This window comes from Nyctereutes procyonoides, unplaced genomic scaffold, assembly GCF_905146905.1.
Source record: "Nyctereutes procyonoides isolate TBG_1078 unplaced genomic scaffold, NYPRO_anot_genome, whole genome shotgun sequence".
Lineage (NCBI taxonomy): Eukaryota > Metazoa > Chordata > Mammalia > Carnivora > Canidae > Nyctereutes > Nyctereutes procyonoides.
In genome coordinates, this window is record NW_026575135.1 from 37,603,538 (window position 1) to 37,624,717 (window position 21,180).

Below are 21,180 nucleotides of genomic sequence, written 5' to 3' on the forward strand. Positions count from 1 at the left end.
GCATTCTTTATTAGATTTACTATGAACTGAGAGTGCTATAAACTAGTCATTTTTAAAAAACCATAAGTCTTATTTATCAGTGTATTGTTTTTCAAATTCACATTTTAGTGAATCTTTGAAAAGTCTTGTTTTCATGCCTGAATATATGTCCACTATTTGCTATTTTCCCAATACTATCAGTGTTCTCAATCTTGCCCTTGATCCAACCATATGGGTAGGTGTAACTTCTGGGTTTAACCTGAGCACTTACCTTTAACCAACACAACCCTGAACTGCCCTAAACACAGGCACAGCAAAATTCATTCATTCAGAAGGCATTTAAACCCTTTAAGGGCCAAGATTTTCACTATTAACATAATGACTCTTCTGACCATTCTTTAAGTATTTCACTGATAATAATAGCTTCACTAAAAACAAAAATTATTCATAGAAGTGAAGTATAAACAGAAAGAAAAGATGTGTTAATGTGGCTTTTGTATTAGGTTTTTACTGGATGAAACATCTTTATAATAAAGCTTAGAATAATTTGTTTGGCTAAATTAATTGATAAGGCAAACATTAAAAGCAGACCCTCCCTATTAGTCCTTATGTGTGATTTCCCTGCATTTAAAACACTTGCCAAAAAATTTTTTTTTCTTCACCATTTTTGTTTCCTGATTGAAACATTGGAAAAGCCAAGAATGACAACTCTAGGTATTTCTTTTTCTCAGAGCAAGCCTGAAATGGTCCTTGTGTGCTACATAAAAGCTACTGATCATTTGATAATATTGGTTAAATTTTATTAGCTATTGCTTTCACACACAATAAAGGTTAAAAAATCCTACCATTTCCACTTACATTTCTAGACTTAATGCTGCTGGACTTTCTTTCCCTTTAACAGTAATGTTTATCCATTTGAATGTTGTTTCACAGAAAGGAAAAGTTCATTTGTGTAAAAATATCTGAGGCTTGCCAGGGAATTTTTTCAGAATGCTCTGTGGTTACAAATGAAGCTTATTGTTGTATAAATGGCAGGTTTGAATTTTTGTAGTAGCTTGTGGCATAAGTTGATAATCTGCGAATTGTTCTGAGTGTGGTGTTTGTATGTGTTCGCGTTCGCCAGCCTGTCTGTAAGTGGCTGGATCTTGTGCTGTTCCTCCTCCTGCCTCCCATCCCCCTTATTTAGATACACGGGTATGCATAATCTTTAGTCTAAAGGCAAGTCCCCAAAGATGCACATCAGAGCATGAATGTGGGAGGAAAGTGTATTTTTAAAATTTCTTGTGGCATTCCACTTGACAAAGTGACAGTACTTTGTAAAAACTGAAGTTGTTTGAATTTGTCTCTACCCCTGAAATTTCTGAAACTTTCTCTACACAAGATGGCTGGCATATTTTAGGGACAGAGCAGAGACACAGAACAGAGACAAAGCCGCTCTGAGAAGTCAGACACACTTATATTGCTTGTGGTTTTTCAATACAGCTGCTTTCAGATGGGCCGGCTTGTTCTCCGCTGGTTCCACTGCCAGAGCAAGGCTGTCACACAGCTGGTAGTACTTACTGTACTTGCGGGAAAGTATGTGATTCATTAGTTGGAACCGTATGTTTTTCACCAGTTCTGGTCATGTTTTTGTTAGGATGTGGTAAAAACATAAGCAGGGGGTGAAGGGACAATGGAAACATGTGACTTGTTAAGGATTGGCCCCAACCCATTATTAGCTAAATTGTGCACCATAAAATGTCCTCTGGACCCCATAAGACAAATGACTTAATTTTTTATTCCTCAGTTGAGGTCATTTAGTCATAAGTAGTAAAAATTATCAACACTGAGCTCTTTTTCTCTTTTTCTTTTCTGTAAAGTATTATGATCCGTTTAAACCCCAAATTATAATATGAAGAGAAGTCATGCAAGTAAAAGACATTAATTTGCTGAAAAATGCCCATGACGGGTGACGAACTTTAACTGGAGTGAACTCTTGCTACTGATAAAATATGAGTATGGTATTACAGCTAATAGGAAACACTTCTAATACTACAGAGTGTGAGGAGGACAATACTTGGGAGTTCCTTTGTCTACACGCGATCAAGCCGACTGAAGTTGTATGGCTGGATCCGTGAGGGACTGGTTTTTCTTGTGATTTTGGTATCATTAAGGGGCTTGCTTCGTAGTATCTGAAATGATCAGTTGTGGCATCGTGCAGGACTGTCGGTGTGAGCTCTGTTGATTGTTGGCCTGTGATCAGGTAGTTTTTATGCATGTGAATATTTTACAACTGCACAATCCTGAACCGGCATCTGAGAAATGAATGCGTCTCTGCCCCGTTGTTCTCTGTACGTGGGCGTTTGCTGTAACGGTTTTCTTTGTCCTCACCCTTAGAAACCTACCATTCAGATATGTGACATTTTTGAAGTCTCTGTAGGTCAAACATGGGCAGATTATGCCTCTACCCTCGGACTTTGTTTTTCAGCTCTTGTAAAAGAGTTCTGCACCATTCATGCCTCAGCACATGTACTTCTGCAGTTGCTGGACTCTGCAGAATTAGAACCAGGTCTGTCTCTGACAATTAGCTCAACTGGCTGCAGCATAAATAAAGGAATGCGCTCAGGGGCTGTAGTCTGTGACACGGTTTAACAGAGCGTAAAAAGGTGCATCTGTTCCGTGCCCAGATTCAGTCGCCTCACTGTCACTGGGAAGTTATCGACACGGAGACATGCTTGTGCTGTTTGGTAAACAAGCGGCAGGTATTAAATTAACCAGGCTGTGAGTGTGCAAAAGTGCTGCTTTATTAAAAGCCCTGCTATCTTGGCTCACTGCTGGGTCACAGACAGCGGCTAGAGTATCTATTAAGATGACTCATGGCACCAGATACTTCAGAACTCTGTCCCTACTTGCAGAGAGGACCATTGACCCTTGACAGCCTGAGTGGGGGTGGGAGGATGGGGGGAGAAAAACCAAAGGAAGGGTGATACATAGGTGCTTGTCTCTTACAGTTGGGAGGCTAAGCAAGAAGACAGTGAACACTGAATGACCCAGAGCCAGGTTTTTAGCTTAAATCGTGGGGCAGAATCCAGTACCAAATGGTGGCCAGGTTTTTGTTTTTGTTGGTTTTTCCTGACTCTCTGCCTCACCCTCCTAATGGCTGCCACTTGATTTGAATCTGAAATAATGAGGGGAGATAAGTGTGTGATCACAGTTGTTCTCTGTCTATCTGTGCTGGGTGGACAACAAACGTCTTGTCATACACTTCCAGGTAATACAGTTATACTTTTGTTATATTCCTTAAGCATTTATTTGTCTTTGCCTTCAGTATTTCTAATGGAAAAAAAAAAAACACATTTTAAAGACTTTTTGCTTTCACTTAGCAATGTAATGATTTTTAAGGTTTGTTTTTCTTCCAGCTTCATGAATGCTTTACAGAGGCTTATGTGTAGTTGCATACATCGATATGTTGATATGTTCCTCATTTTCATGGTCTTACAATCTTTTTGGGCAATCTGCTTAGGTCTGTAGGCAAACATAACAAGATAATTTTCAGTATACACATGTGCAGAAGAGACTGTTATTTCTGAAATTTTCCTGTTCCCCTCCTGGTTGTGTTTCTTTTTAGGGCCCCAACTAGCTCCTCATCCATTAGAAGATGATGTAATGCCAGTGGGATCTAGCCCCACACAGCTTGAATTAAAATGATTCCAGTTGGTGATACTTGAATGTGAATGACCAGAAGGTGTGATGCATTCAACACTGTATTTGAAGTACTCACCTTGGAAATCTCTTCTGTGGCTGTTGAGGCCCTTTGGTCCTCATCCTGGAGATCTTACAGCCACACCTGCATTCCTGCTGTCCAGACCTATCTTTTATTGCTTGCTCTCTTTCTGTAGTGATGTCTGGGTGGAGGAGTGAGGGGGCGGAGAGGAAGCATCCTTTCTTATTGTTTGCTCAGAAGGAGAGGGTTGGACAGGAGCATATTCCGCTATCCAGAGAGTTGGTGATGCCTCAGAATCTCTTTATCTTCGTAACATCTTTGCTGTATGAAGTTTAATAAGCCAGCTGTGCAGTTTTTAAAAGCCAGTGGATTCCATTTTTCATTTGCTTTCCACCCCCTTTGCTCTGAGCTTTCACTCCCTATTTCCTTATTCCCCCCCCCATCCCTTTTCTGTATCTCAGGGGGGTTCCCTGAGTAGCAAGACTGAAAAAGAGCCGAGGTTTATGTTAGAAGAAATTAAGGTTAATGATCATTGGCTCATTTTCATATTCTGTGGGTGTGGATGGAGGAGTAATCAGTGCAGGTGGCCCTGCCAGTTGGGAGTTTTTCTTTGTCATCAAGAAAATAAGGAGAGTGCAGGGATTGAATTACCACAACTATTTCAGGACTAAACATATTTCATTTCCCGATCAGGTCTGGTTTAAGGACACAAAGCTGACATTAATTTTATCCAAAGAAAGCACGGCAATTTTTTTTTTCTTGTTTTATAATTTGACTGAATGCATAGGGTGGATGCATGTTTAAATTTAATTCTAGTATAATCTTGCAAATAATACTCTGAAAAGCAAAGAGGTTTTGATTCAGTTTGACAGTTTATGTTTCTGGGCCCAATTACCACTTAGTTATTGAATGTTAAAGAGCTGCTCTCTAAAATGTGCACGCGGACTGTACCAATTGGCTTCCCAGCTGCCTGCTATTACATGAGAGGTGCTCCCTTCTAACTTTTTAAAGGATGTACACATTTAAAAGAGTTATGTTTAGCTAGCAAAGGAAGTGGGGGATTTGGTTAGGAAGTGCTTGCTGGCCTTGAAAAAGTATCTTGTGTGCATTCTAATTTCAGCCACACAAAGACCATTCTTTAAAGAAATATTTTTTGGATTTAAAGAAAAACTTAAATACCCAAATAAACAAGGGAAATAACGAGGACTTTAAAAAGTATAACTTCTATTTGTAACCATTCCTTAAAGTCTTTATGTGTGTTTAATGCCACGAATGTAACTTTCTACAAGTGAGGGTTTCTGATGGAAGATATGGAAAAGGAAGATTTAAAAGTTGACCAGAGACAATAAGTCATTGAGAAAGAGTGTCAACACTAGCTATGCATGGTAGGTTTTGCTTTCTTAGCAGAATGCAGCAGGCAACTGGAGTGACCTGCTTTGTTTTTAAAGCACAAGGTTTATTTGGCTGTTACACTGTGAGTATAATATTAATGATACTAATGTAAAATTAACTTTTATGTTGTGTGAGCACTTTTTCTTGCCTCCCCCTTTAAAATTGCAGGTATTTCTTTGTACATATATCTATCTCTGTTGCCATACTGAGTGTTTATATAACTCTCTGTAAGACACAAAGTTTGGTATAGTTAAGTAGTTTATGCAGGTATATCAGGCAAGTACAAGTCAAGGTGGGTTTTGGTTTTGATACTTCTGTGGTATGAACCCACATGCAACTGAATATTCATTGTATGCCCATTAATATGAATACTTTGGATTATTAATAACATATGAAGAGACCATTCTCAGATATTTAGAGGGCAAGAATGTTTTGGTGGTTTCAAGAAGCTCTTTACTGTGAAGAAATACAATTTTTTTAACATGGTAGTTAAGAGTTTTAAATAGTATTTTGAAATATTTTAAAAAGAAATTTGGTGTCTCTTATGAAATTGTCAGCTAGGCAACTAAAACTTAATATTGCATAAGATGATCATTTGAAATCATATGGTTTCCAAGTTTAATATTTAAGCAAGTCTTGTTATTTGAGAGACATTAAACGAAGGTACAGAAAGACCCAGTAAACCATTTTTTAAGATAACATCCCTCCTCGTTTCTTGCTTTGCTTTTCATCTTGTGTACTAACGATAGAGCTCAAAACTGGCTTTACATTGATTTTCTCAAAGGGTTTTGGTAGGAGCCATTGGCATTATGGCCCACATACCACTGCTATTAGCCAAGAAAAGAGCAACTATGAGTTAATTCATCCTCACTTTAGTATTTATCTGTTAAGCATTAGGAATAATTATAAAAGCAAATAAATATTTTATTTACATGTAAGTTTATTTGCAATTAATGTTTTATTTGTATATCTTTAAAATCAGCTTTACATTTTAACCTATGATGTGGAAATTTTGAAATGGTCCGCTGAAATGCTTTACAGTGTGTGATTGCTTAAGCCATTCAGATAGTTTCCTCTGCAGACTCCTTAGCTTTTGCCACATCATGCTAACTTTTTACTTGCGCCTATCTGCCTGAGCTCTTTACTTGGATCTTTCATTCCTGTCCATAGTTCCCACATTTTGTGCTTTCCCCCCATTGGATACATAGAATATAACAGAATCCACTGATAGCTCGTTTTTGGTAACTATGTATTAGATTTTAAACATCACACCAGGAAGTAACTCAGTGTGGTACAATACACACTCTTTCTGTCTCCCAGTTTGTAATTCCTGATTCTTGTATGTAGTACTTTCAATTTCTTATGACAGACCTGAGTACTCCTTCTGTCTCATTTATTGGAATATATCCATAAGTAAGGGGAGTGTGTGTGTGTGTGTGTGTGTGTGTTTTAAACATACAGTAACGTACTCCAACAAGGTTCTCTGTGAGCCAGGATGTGGGGTTTAGTTTCACCATCATTTTGGTAAGAATACATGTCCTAAACAGATACTGAATTTCTGTCCTATATTGAATCTTCTCCTCCTGTTTTCCATTTCCTTTAAACAATTCAGGCAGTGAATTCTCAACATAACCTGTAAAATAAAATGTTTATTTCCAATGAGGAACTTAGAGAATGAAGTTGTTCATCATGCCTGAGTAGTAGGGAAATAATAGCATGTAATTAAGTGTTTAAATTGTCCCCTGAAATTGTTGTTTTTTAGATTTTTCATCCATAGCCATGTTTTAATCAACATAACACCAACAGTTAGTACACATTGTGGAAGCAACAGCCTCCTAAAAATATCCTTTCTCTGAGCCTGGCCACCCAAGAGCTGTGTGAGGAGGTGTTTCATGAATGATCACAAAGTTAGTAATAACTGATGAGATTGATGCAGCTATTGCTTCAAAAATTGTGCCTCCAAGAAGGATCAGCCATACCTTGTAATTTAAGATATACCTCCTGTGATTTAGTAGAGAAACCACTAAAGCTTTTCTGAAGTTTCTGTAGAGTATATCTGCTCTGGTAGTCTTCTTGCTAGATGAAGACAATCAAATGTACAAGTGATAGTAAGTTTGAACTTACAAGACAAGCAGCTCAGTTCATTGTTTTATAAATCCATATCCATCCAGGGCATAGATATTTTTTATTTTATATATCATGTTGAGTTGTTGGTCACTGATGGGACTCTTGTGATTATTAAGTTTGCAGACATTAAAAACATTATGCAAATCATTCTGAAAAACTTTAGTTTAAAAAAATGACCAGAGGAACACCTTGGTGGTGCAGTTGGTTAGGCATTTGACTCTTGGTTTTAACTTGGTTGTGATCTCAGAGTTGTGAGATTGACCCCATAAGTTTCCCTCTGTCCCTCCCTGCTCTTTCTTTCTCTCTCTCTCTCTCTCTCTCTCTCTCTGAATAAATAAAGATATCTAGATATCTCTAGATAAATATTTATTCAGAGAGAGAGAGAGAGAGTCGTGGGAGGAGCAGAGGGAGGGAGAAGGGAGAAGCAGACTCTGAGCTGAGCTGGGACCCAACATGGAACTTGATCCCAGGGCCCAGAGATCATTACTTGAGCTGAAATAAAGAGTTGGATATTAACTGAATGAGCCACCTAGGCCCCCCATAAAGATATCTTTTTAAAAAATCATCAGAATGAGCTGTAGGTTTGTAAATTAATTAATGAATAACACCTGTTTTCCTATTATTTGTTCTTCATTGTTTAGAACAGGTTCAAATGAAAATGGACCTGAGATTTAGGAATGAAAGTCTGAAAAAATAAGCAAACAAAATTTTATGATTTTTGGAGCTGTAAAATTTTGAATCTGTATCCTTTACTTCCATCCCTCTCATTTGAAAATGATGAGGCTCAGAAAGCTAAAGACGACCATGGTCAAATAACCAACAATAGATTGAAAAGGACAAGAGTCCTAGTGTTTAGACAAGTACCATCCAATATTTTACGCATAATTTTAAATTTTCTAGGAGCCACATTATAAAAGTAAAAAGAAACAGGTTGAGTTGATTTTAATAGTATGTATTATTTAACCCAATGTATCAAACATTATGTTCATGTATAATAGATGTAAAAATATGTAACTAATATGAATATCAAGACATTTTACATTCATCTTTATGTACTGTTTAAAATCCAGTGTCTATTTTACACTTTCAGCACATTTCAATTTGGACTAGCCACATTTCATGTGCTCAGTGTCCACATATGGCTAGTGGCTACCATATTAGACATCATAGGTGTAGTTAGACACCAGTCCATTCTTTCTAGTACAGCAGTATAATAGTTCTAAAGAGTTGATTTGGATTTTTAGTCACTATTTAAAAGTCACTTAATTTAGGAGAGCTGATGACTTTGACATATAATTGAAAAAAGTAACTGAACCTTGGGGTAAGGAATCTTTGATAGAAGTGTATTTGTTCAGGAATCATCTGTCTCATCAGCAGTTTTGATTCCTTGGTAAATAAATGCTTGGTAAAACGTCAAACAGGTAAATATTTTCAAGTTATTTGTTGACTTTCTTCCTTCTTCACTTTACTCCCTGTGAAGCCATGCTGTCTCAGTTTGCTAACCACAGACATGTTACAGGCAGTGTTGTGGGAGAAGATAATGTCTCCCTCTGTTTTGCCCTTTGGAGGTTGAAGGCAGTATAGCCTGGCGCTGCCCCCAGCTAAGGCTGTCCGCCATCTGTGTAAGGAATTCACAATCCCAGACAAAAGAAATTGGCAAAGTCTTCCTTCTGTCTGTTCTCCAGATCCTCAAGATAGCCATAAAACACCTGGACAAAATCAGCAGGTGATGGCAAGGGAAAGAGAATGATCAGTCACAGGCGTTGTTGAATCCTTTGAACATTACTTATGGCCTGGACACTGCTGTCACCAGGCACAGTTTGATCTTGGGTAAGTTTTCTGGAAGAGCTTCATTCCCTGGCTCTGTGACAACAACAGAACCAGATAACACTGTAAATAGGGGAGAGAAGAGGAAGACCGAAGCTTCCCTGCTTCAAGGTATAGCAGTTCCAGGTGGTGTTACCTCCATGTGTGTAAGAACATCCTATAGATATAAGTCATATCACCAGATGCATAAAAGGTGCTATTTAGGTCAGCGTTCTTACTATAAACCTGCTAGAGGAAGTCAAATATTCTCTTATCTACGTATAGTAATTGATCGAGTGTTTTTAGAATGTACATGCTTGATTGACATCATTCATAGGTTATGTTTTTAATCCATTTTTCTGCTTTAAAATCCATTTTCTGAACTTACAGTGAAAAAAAAAAGCCTTATTTCATTCATAAGCTTTTAAAAATCTTTTGTTGTGATGGCCACACATATTCATACACTTTCACACTTCCACAACAACTTGTGTCCCTAGGACTTCTCCGACCTTTTTGTTAGAGCAAGGGTAAATGTAACACTAAAACTCTCAAAAAAGCCACCTCAACTTATCTGTTCAGCATACTCTCTTTCGCATGGCTTACTTTCACATCTTTTGATTTAATGATGTATCCATAAGATTCAGTAGGTAGTAAGACATCATACAGGTTATCTGATTTTTTTCTGTGACGGTGTATTGTGCCAGCTGAATTGCATATCATGGAGTCTGGTAGAGAAAGGCAGGTTTCTGATGGACCAGGAATTAGGCTATAAAGAAGTGGCACTTTTGCCAATAGAGGCTCTAAGCAAAGTCCTTTAGCTGTTACCTTTTCATCAGTGAGAGTTAGGATTTAATATGGTGGTATTTTGCTTTGTTTGCTGCTGCCAGTTTTAAGGGTTCTATTTTAGCTATGATCTTTATTTCCTGCGAGAGGACTAAACCAGAGCAGAAGCTGTGCTGCTTAATTCAGAATTATCCTCTCTCCCTTTGGCTCTGTCTACAAATGTAACCCTTTTTCATATAAATGGCGTCAAGCTTCATTGAATTTAGCTCTGTCTTGTTAAGTACATTAATGCTGTGTTCTGTCATTCATTACAGGAGAATTAGTTGTCTATTACAAAGTGGGGGTTTTTGTTTGGAGCCTGATCTTCATGCGAAGAAGGCCACACGTGGTTTAATTTCTTAAGTGCACTGAATACTGGACTTACTTATTTGTAACTTGTAAACCATTGAAAGCATCAATGCAAAATGCTGCTTCTGCCATTGGGAGGCCCACCTTATTTTAAGCAAGAAAACCTAAAAGAGAAGAACACTTATCACCTTCCTTTTTTAAAAATCCCCTTTCCCCCATGTATTTTGTCACATTTTTTAGTGATCTATACAGCGTCCTTAGAGTGTGTTACAGAAAGTGTTAATATCTTAGAGCAGCAGTAATAATAATCCTTTTACTCAGAGTAATCATGTGCTAATCCGCTGGTAAGTCAAAAGTATTAGATCATTTGAAATTCATTGTGTCAGCTCAGTTGAAATAACTGGTATGGTGCTATAAACATTTAGAAAAAGGGAGTCTTTGAACCCAAATAATAATGTCAAATAGTTTGTTAGTGTTACATGCTCGTGTTTAAGAGTTTCATAAGCTCAACCCATGGACAAGAGCATTTCAGTTTACACCAGTGTGTAATATATTATTTTAAGTGAAGGTTTATTTTTATTTTGTTATTTGGGAAAGTTTCTTTTCCTCTGGCACTTATGGACTGGGTTTTTATGTTACAGTTTTCACCCTGCAATCACAGAGAGGTTGGTATGCCAGGAAGCCTGTTTTTTTTTTTTTAAGAGAATTATTCTTGTTTTTCCAAAGTATTGTGTTGGGGTTGAATTTTCTCTGTGCCCCTCTCTTTTCCTCTCATATTCTTGGTAAGAGCATTGATAGTGTACATAGTAATTTTTCTGTGAATATTTTAACTGGGACGTTTGGTTTCATGTTTCTCCTTTTGTTCCCCAAGGAAAGCCACCCTCCCTTTCAACTTTTGTAATTCACTTGAATTTCTCTCTTCCCCCCTTTCTGAGGCCCCAGTTGATCTACCATTCTAAGATAGCATTCCTTGCTTTATTTTTTTTAAGATTTTATTTATTCATGAGAGACAGAGAGAGAGAGAGAGAGGGGGGCAGAGACACAGGCAGAGGGAGAAGCAGACTCCCTGCAGGGAGCCTGATGTGGGACTGGATCCTGAACTCCAGGATCACACCCTGGGCCAAAGGCAGGCGCTAAACCACTGAGCCACCCAGAGATCCCCGCATTCCTTGCTTTAATGATCTTTTTGCCTGACATGGTAGATGGTCAACAAAAAAATTTTTTTGAATTGCTTCACTTTTACAAGTTTGGGAATTTTGGTGACTCAATTAAATTTGTTGCCATGTCAGTAGATAAATGTTATTGATGAAAATCATTCTCTCCTCTTTCCTGAAAGTCAGTTGAGTTTTGAAAGAGCACCTCTTTTTCCATAGCTTCAAGACTAAATGAGCCTGCAACAATTTACTCTTAACTTTATGAGACCAGTCAACTATTGACTATGGAAGACATTGTATTGGAGTTTCCCAAAGACCAACTGAATTAATTAATTTTTTAAGAAGGGATAACTTGGGCAGCCCAGGTGGCTCAGCGGTTTAGCGCTGCCTTCAGCCCAGGGGCATGATCCTGGAGACCGGAATCGAGTCCCATGTCGGGCTCCCTGCATGAAACCTGCTTCTCCCTCTCCCTCTGCCTGTGTCTCTGCCTCTCTCTCTCTCCTCTCTGTGTATTCTCATGAATAAATAAATAAAATATTAAAAAAAAAAGAATGGATGACTTAAGTAATTGAATAGTCTAGGCTCATGTAGAAGGGAGTAATATCCATCCTTTCTCTATTTCATGTTCTTGCTCCTTGATTCAATCTGACCTTTGATTTGTAGTTTTGGAAGAGCTTGTAGGGTTTATTAAGTATTGTAATATGAAATTTACCTCCTTTTTGATACTGGAATTTGTAGATCTTTCCTACAGATTGCATTCTGTAAATAAGGAGAGCCCCTGAACATTATATTGGATGTCATGTCTCAAGTCCACTGCCACATTCCCTATGGCTTTCCTCCTGCTGGGTGGTCATCCCATGAACAGACTTTGATAATGAAAAAGTTTATCTCAAAGAAAACTTTCTCTATGTTATTGTAGAATGAACTGAAATCTATGTAGAATAGCTCTAGAGCTTAAATTTGGCCAGAGAGAGAAATTGTTAAATGCAATCTGAGTATTTCAGGCATGCCCCAGCTCAGAGAACAAGACCAGATGGTCTGGTTTAAATCACAGAGACAGTGTGGCTAACCAGCAGACTCCAGCCATCGAAGAGGTTACATGGCAGGGAGGGATTGGTCATGACAGTCCCCAAGGCATTGATTGGCCTCACTGATCGTGTGGTGCTACACTGAGTATAAGAATATAAGATTGGGGATAATTGGGATGCCTCGGTGGCTCAGCGGTTGCGCCTTCTGAGCCTTCGGCTCAGATCCTGATCCCGGGGTCTGGGGATCAAGTCCCACATCAGGCTCCCTGCCAGGGCCTGCTTCTCCCTCTCCCTATGTCTCTGCCTCTCTCTGTGTCTCTCATGAATGAATAAATAAAATCTTTTTTTTTTAAATTGGGGATAATTGATAAGACTTCCATAAGCAAGCCTGGCTAGAAAAGTGCATGCATGTCTTAAAAGTTGGTAGCCCTGGAAATTGCTTAGTGACTGTAAAATAACACTTCACTATAGAGATTAGTTCAGGAATGGTTTGATGACATTACTGGGTAAAGGGAGCTTGGCATAATGACAAAAAGCATGGACCCTGCAGCCAGGTTTGAATTCTTTTGTACCATTTGTAGGAGCTATGAGGCATTCGACAGTTATTGAGGTCTCGGTCCCTCAAGTTTCTTATTTTTGAAATGGGCATAATTAATACTTGTATCCTACATAGTTTAAATAAATTGTGAGGATTGAATGAATTTATAATGCCTAAAACAGTGCCTTAAATATAACGAGTACTGTGTTGTATGTGTTTAAGTCATAATATAAAACTGAGTGCTAAGAACTGTTAGTGCTTTGGAGGACCATTAGTAAAGCCCTGAAACCTAACCCTTCATTAACTGAAAGGTTTTAGTAATCTTTGTGCCTGCCACAAAGACCATACATATGGCATGTACTCAGAATCTCCTATAGATAACTTCACATTTTTTCCCCATCATCTATAGGTGAAACTTGGAGGGATTGGTTCTAAAGCCCTTAGTGGGATTCCCTTGGGTGAAAATGGGCTGAGTGAACTCGAATTTGATCTAGAAATAGAGCTGTTTTCATAATCCTTTTATATTGTTCTGCTTTGCTTTCTTTTTTTTAAGGCTTTATTTATTTCAGAGAGGGATAGAGAGAGCATGAGCAGGAGGTGGGGTGGGTGGGTAGAGATGGAGGGAGAAGCAGACTCCCTGCTGTGCAGGGAGCCCTACAGGGGGCTTGATCCCAGGATCCTGAGGTCATGACCTGAACTGAAGGCAGATGCTTAACTCACTGAGCCACCTAGGTGCCCTCCCCCTTTTTTTTAAAGAGAGGGATGGGGAGAGGGATGTTGAAATGAGTAAGACACCATGCTTGCTAATAAAAAATTCTTTAATATTTTGGGAAGGTGTCCAAGTTTTAACCAATGGCCAGTTGTTTCTATTAGGATTTCATTCATTGAAATCCCAGGGTATGTCCTCACCTCAGTATTTTTTCTTAAAGTTTGTGACAGTCAAATTTAACATGCTTGGGTTTCAATTCTAAACATTATAGATACAAAGTATATATAAATAATTTTATATTATTATTTTTAATAAGACCACTGTAATTTGGTTTTGAGCCTTATTTCATTAGGTTTGGCTCTGGAGGCACATGAACCAGGAATCTGGATTTGTTTTCAGTAGTCTTTGTTTCTTTGGGGGCAGTTTTCCATTTCCTTTTGTGGCTGTTACTTTTTTGTTGTGTTAAGGTACATGTTACATAATGTCATCTAGACAATTTGAAATACACAGCCTATCTGGAATCTGAGGCAACTCAGAAAATTTTGCAATCCTGCATGACACATCCAAATGACAAGCATACTTGTCGCCTTTCCTTCTTGGAAATCCCAGGAAATTGTCATAGTCTGCTGTCCTGGTTGCCAGGAATTTTTCACATAAAGTTGAATTGATGGTTGGACATTCAGGGATGCAGGAGATCTTAAATGATGGTGAGAAAGAAGCCTGGGAGGCTCCCTTTACATTTTGTCTGTTGTCACTTAAAACATAGCAAGTAATACTGCTTGAACAACAGAATACAGGGAATTTAAAAAAAAAAAAAGGTAAAAGCTCATCTCTTTTTCCAGAAGAGCTGTATGTGTTGTTTTTGTTATAAATACCTGTTCTGAGTAGTCTGAGTAGTGGTAGTGGAATGTTACACACCCTGCTGCCACCATGAATTTTGAACAACCTATGGCAGTTAGGGCTGCTTTTCTCTTTGATTTCATTTTTCTTTTAAACTTAAAGTTTGCTAAAGAAACTTTTTTCTGGATTGCACACATATAACGGAAGCTTCTCTTGGCCTTCAAGGCACACTGTCAATGTAATGGTCAGTAAGTTTGTGGGTTCCTAATTATTTCCTTAATGTGGTGTATTTTTCTTTACTATGTGCTCTGCATTTTAGAGTTGAAAACTATATTGGTTATTTCTTACTTAAACTTCAACAATAGATATATGGTTCTACTAATTACTCATATGCTGAGAAATTCTCAATGTTTCCTGTGGTTCACAAATTTAAAATAAATTTTGCTGGCTATCTGTTATTTTGGTCTAAATTTGTTTTCTAGAGTACCTTTCTAACCTTATGTTCTTCGGTATTCTCTGTTCTAAAACTCAGATGGTCTTTGAGTGAGCACATGCTGTCTTAACAGCCATTAGCAGGACTCGTTCATCTTCTTGGGTGATCTTCTTTCCTCATCTTGGCTTGCTGAAGTCAGTTAAATAGCTTTTTCATGGTGCTGACGGCCCAGCACTGTGCTAGGTGTGGGAGGTGATGCCAAGTCAAACAAGACATGGTCTCTGACCTTGAGGACCTTCGAGTCCAGTGCCTCTTGAAAGCCTATCCATCTTCCAAACCACCTCCTTCACTAAGCCTTTTTTCATTACCTCAGAAGAAGTAGTCTCTCTCCCCTGAACCCTAAAACATTTTGTTTATGCCTCTCTTGTCACATTGATCACATTCTACTTTATAGTATAGTTATTTGTGGTCAGGTTTATCTCCCTACTCAGTTGTAAATTCCTTGAGGACATATTTATGTTTACAGGTCAGGGTTTAGAATTCTGCTTTCCACATAGTAGGTGTTTGATAAATATTTAGTGAATCCACAGAGCCATGAGAATAGAAATTCTCTAGAGAATAGACTTAGTGAGGGGATTTCATATTTTAATATTTTGTACTTATTCAGCACAGTGAAGGAATTTATTTTACAAATCTTGGTTATTATAAGGAAGGTGAAGAGAAATAAAAATTCTGAGTTCTCTACATTTGATATGAGAAGAAAGGTGGCTGGAGAAGGGGGAGGGATGGGAGGCTGTTTAATGTGTACAGTATTGTATCATGAGGCAGATACTTAATTTCAGGAAACAGCCTAATGAATATGAACACTTGGAGAATTAGTTGTCCATTTCATTAATTGTTTATTTGTGAATGAAAGGGGCTAGTCAGCCTGGACAATTGCTTGGTTTCTGGAAATCGGTATACTAAACCATCTCCAGATGTGCAGAGTAAGAACAACATCCACATTTTATTGCGTATAACACTTTGCACAATTCACAATTTGAGCTTGGATTTTTTTTTTTTTGCTTCTGTTTCTAGCACTTCATTTTATTTTAGTGTTAGATCCCTGCTCTCTTTTTCACCTGCAAATTAACTATTAAAATAATTAAAAGGAAACATTTGGTAATGTGCTTTTATTAAAGTTCTGTGGTCTAGTTAGAAGAAAGAGGTTAGATTATTTTTAGTATGGTGAAATAACACTTTTCTTGAACTGTTATTTCTTTGGGAGATACTTATGTGAGAAATGTACATGTATAAAAATTTTGAAAACTTTTTAGTTAGGTCAATAATTGTTACTTTTTTCTGCAGGTAGAATATTTAAAATGGATTTAATTGTTATTTCAGAGATTTGAAACACACTTAGTAAAACTTGGATGACATAGCTTCACAATGCTGCTCTTACAAGTTACTCTTTATTGACTAAATGCAAACAAACTGTAGATTTCTTGCCTTAATAGAGTATGAAGTGAGACTTTATTCACCTTGAAATTTGTTTTAGTCTTTATGCAATTATTTAAGCAATAACCCTGACTGACATCACTTTATTGTCTTATTCTCTCACCCTCTTGCCTTACTCTCTCACCCTCTGTTCAACAAATGTCCTATATCTCCTTAGAAACTGCTTGGGAACCTGGGTTTTGATGGATAACCACTCAAAAATAACATCAGATTGGTGCCTACGGTTAGATTTTTAAATGTCACTTAAAAATGGCATTTGTGCCATGGTTCACTTTACAGTTATTTTCCAGATAATTCAAAATACTAGAAAAATCCTTCTGGTCCCAGAAGAAAAACTGTACAGTGAACTTTTCTCTTCATCTGCGGGTTGTAAAGGAAACTCTGGCTGGACCCTTTGGTGACTAATTTAAAGTATCTGGCAGGACGATTGATAGCGCCTTTTCTTTGTATTGTGACAAATATATTTCGGCTGCAGTTTATTAACATAATTCAGCACAACCACAGACATATTGTACATATTAGAGCATAGAATTAGAACCATTTTTTTGCACATCACAGTCTTCTCTCACTTGTACTTTTTTTTTTTTGACAAGGATCTGGATAATTGCTTCAACAAATGAACTGCTGTGTTCATTCTGTTTCTATAATTTCATAAATTGTTTTCAGGCTAAAACCAAGCAAGCTTTCACTGAGTTAACATAAAGAACCGCAGTGTAATTACAGGAGCTGTATTAAAAACTATGACAGAAATGGCAGCCTAACTGACAGCTACTTTTTCCTTGCTTTATCACAACAAATTAAATATCTCTTTTAAGTGTCAGTAAGCAACAGAGTCTGCTATCCATATATCATCTTGAAAATGGGTATGTACTTATGACTAATTATGCTAAGTATGTGCCTGCTGGTGTGCCCTGGGAAAAACACCATGCACGTGTGGTCTCCTGTTGGCATTCTTGAACTCTGAGGCAATGAAAGGTGACATACTTTGGATTGGAATGTGAGTTAAGTTTGCCACAGAGTATGACTATTGAGAGCAGATAGAAATTTTTTCAGGTGTGTATCGTGTCTTCTTCATTAATACCATTTAAATTCTGTTGGAGAAACTGCTCACAGATCCTTATCTCTTTTTCAGTTCATAGATCCATATAACCCTGATAAATTATTGTCATTTAAGTGTTTTGTCAGTTTCTCATGAGACTCTTACCCCTTCAATCTCATGTCTGTAGTCTACTTTTTCTTTCCATACATAAATTGTTGGGAACTTCAGATTCCTTCTGGGGATATTTAGGAAAAATGTTACTCATTGGCCATTCTTTTCAAGTTTTAGTGAATCTAATTATAGTCGCGCATCTGGCAGGCATGAAAACCATTAGATGAGCAAAGAGGGCTCCCAAATGCCACTCCATGAGTGTAATTTAAAATGCTTCAGATTCAGCATATCCTTCTTCACTTGCATTATTAGGTACATCCTCTTGTACTGTAATCCTTCTGGTTGCAGTTACATGGTATGTTCAATCCTTGCCACTCTTTCCCTCTCTGTCACCATTGCACTGTGTGATATCTATATTGTGTTGCTAGCCTTTTCCTATAGAACTGATTGGCATGTATATTGTGTTTACCTATAATATGTATGAAATAGAAATGTTTGGTATTAAGGGATAAAATAGAGGTGACTTGCCTTCTTAAGAGCCTGTCATCCTTAAATAAATACAACTTAAGCAACTGAGTGGGAAGCAGTAAACAATAAAAATAACATAAAGCCAAATCTCTTTTTTTGTACCTCTCAATTCAGTCAAGACTCAGGAACCGGGGTGGTGGGTTAGTAGTTGGGGGGACACTATCTTTCTGGAAGTTCCTACAGAAAAGACCTTTTTCCACATTAGGCTGAATTAAAAACCAGAATAGAAAATGCCCAATGGCATAAATTCTATAAGTTGCATTTCCTGGCTACAGTTTTGCAGTCCAGGTGCCAAAATAGTTTGTAGTTATATACTATATGTACATTTATTACTGTAACACAAGGAAAGAAATAGAAGACTTTGCCCCATTTCTCTAAAGATTAAAGATTAAAGTTCTGTCTTGTTCTTGGCAGACTGTACCTGGTTTGTGCCCTGCTTCTGTAGCCTCCTGTTTAGCTTGTCTTCTAGTTGACTTCCAAATTTTTTGCCTTGGAATAGCTCAGGCTTACTTTTCACCTTTAGACCTTTAGGCTCCTACTTCATTTCTCCTCAGTGAAGCAGTCTCTTTCTCCATAAGACTGGATTTAGAGGTACATTCTCCCTGTGGTATAGCACCCCGTGTTTTTATCCCACAGTACTTAAAATTGCTCATTTACTTACCTTGCAGGCTAAATTTCTTGAGGGTACTGTCTGTCTTACAGTATCTTTATTCGCAGTTCCTGGCACAGAGTGGGCACTCAAAAAATATTTGTTTAACTAATGACTTCATTTCTGAAACTTTTACTATAAAAGCTCTTTGAACCTGTGAATAGTGGCTCTGAAGGGCCCCCTGGGGTGCCATTTTTTCCAGCCAATCAGTGATTAGACTTAGCCAAGCCTGTACATCAGACAGCCTCTCATTCCATAACTTGCATTGAGCATCTTCAGTTCACAGGACAGTGTACTGGGCACCAAAGGAATAAACAGAAATCTCAGACCTTTAAGGTATAGACTAAATTTAGGTTGAAGATGTATGATATTTAGGAAGTATAAGTACGTGATAAAAGCTAGTATGTTGTTATATAAACCTAGAACTTTGAGGAAATTTGGAGCACATTCCAATTCATGCATGTCATAGAAGAGGAAGTGGAAATAGAGTTTGGATTTGGCTCTTTCAAGTTCACACGCTAGTGAATGACAGATTTGGAAGTAATACCTCAGTTTTTTAGGTCTCCCTGACTCCTTCCTTTTGTCAGATTCTCTTTTTTACCACATTAGCTTATGTATGAAGTGGTGAGGGTATATCTAAACATATAAATTGCATGTCTGGAAGCCATACGTTTTTTAGATCAGAAATAGTTTCAATGTTTATTTTGTCTAAGATAATGATTAGTAAACATAGTAATAGTTTCCATTTACCATTTACTGTGTGTCTGGCTCTGTGTGAGGCTCTTTTAGACATATGATCTGTAATCTATATAAAACCCCCCATGTAAAAAAAATAATATCATTCTTTTGTTACAAATGAAGAATTGGAGGCTCAGTGAAGATCAACACTGTGCACGTGTCCACTGGGTAAGTGAGGAGTACCCTTAAGGAACATGGAGCATAAGGGTAGATTTAATCACAGCTTTTCACTCTTTTACCTGCCTTCACCTGATACGAATTAGTTGCCTGAACTTTCTTAAAGTTTTGTTCACTATAAACAGTGCTTTGTGGTCTCTACTGGCAGTGTGGCTGCTAGACTCCCCATGGGGCTTTTGGAAACCAGGGAGTAGATACTGGTAATGAGAATTAGTTGAGGGTGCCAGGAACCTTGTCTAAGTGGTTTAAAACTGCATACACACTGACCTTCATGGAAGCCAGATTTCATTTTCTTGTTCTGTGACTTTTTAAGAGGTGTCATATTTTTTAAAATTTATAAATTAGATCCCTAGCATTTGTGGCTAGAATATTATGGGGCTTTCCATAGGAAAGTCACAACTGCCTCGAAAGGGTAGGAAAACATTACATTTTCTGTCAAGAAGTCTTAAAAAGGACCTCATATGATAATGAAAGCATCTATATAACATATGTGAGTACACTATGCTGTGTTCAAGTAGAGTTGTTAGCCTTTCTGTGTGTTATTTTTTAAGATTTTGTTCATTTATTCATGAGAGAGAGAGAAGCAGAGACACAGGCACAGGAAGAAGCAGGCTCCTTGCAAGGAGCCCGATGTGGGATTCCATCCTGGGACCGTGGGATCATGCCCTGAGCCAAAGGCAGACTCTCAACTGCTGAGCCACCCAGTGCCCCTTCTGTGTATTATTTTTTTTTAATTTTTTTAAATTTTTATTTATTTATGATAGTCACACACACACACACAGAGAGAGAGGCAGAGACATAGGCAGAGGGAGAAGCAGGCTCCATCCACCGGGAGCCCGACGTGGGATTCGATCCTGGGTCTCCAGGATTGCGCCCTGGGCCAAAGGCAGGCGCTAAACCGCTGCGCCACCCAGGGATCCCATGTGTATTATTTTTAACAAGAATAGTAAGATAGGCTAAGCAAAAGCACTGTTTCATTATTTTTTGCCTTGAACATGTATTCCATTAGAATATAATAAAATTGTTTCCCCCCCCTTTAAGTGTAATAGCTTTTATCACAGCTCCCTGTGTTCAGATCTGAGCCACCTGTCAAGGTTGAAATGGAAAAACAAAAGTTGAAATGGTTAAGACCGAGTTTTTAAGTGTGGGGTAGGCCCTGTGTTACTTTTAAATGGCACCTCATAGGAACAGCACCCCCATTGCTCTGTATTCCTTTATGATTACCTCCATCCTTCCTTGTTTTCTCAAGTTTTTTTTTTACTCTGAGGTCTGTTTCATTTTACTTTTATCAAAGTGAATCCCTTTTTAAAAACTGAATATCTATTTATTTCCCCCTCTAGCCCATTCTTCACTGTCGGTTATGATGGTTGTTTCTTTTTAAAATTATTATTACCCTTTAAAGTGAATCCCTTTAAAAACTATGCTTCTCCATTCTCTCAAACTTTTGTCCTCTGTACATTTCTTTATTCACTGTTCTAAAATGCACATGCAAACTAGCTTATAAATAATTAGTTCTCTTATATAGGACCCCAAACTTGTTGCTCATTGAAGTAGGAGGCCCTTTCCTCCATTCTATGAATGGATCTGCTGAATGGCTGGTT

General features: G+C 37.9%; 1 protein-coding gene across 11 annotated transcripts in view; it reads left to right on the forward strand.

The window, feature by feature from the left end:
- The window catches only part of BNC2 (basonuclin 2), a 444,196-nt gene that overhangs the window by 243,098 nt on the left and 179,918 nt on the right, over positions 1-21,180 (forward strand). Inside the window, exon 1 of one of the 11 annotated variants that reach the window (XM_055302020.1) lies at positions 8,989-9,031. The exons of the other annotated variants lie outside the window; for them this stretch is intronic. The gene's annotated coding sequence lies outside the window, so the exon portion shown is untranslated. Of the gene's footprint in view, positions 1-8,988; positions 9,032-21,180 lie in introns of those variants that run through there. 11 annotated transcript variants of the gene reach the window in all.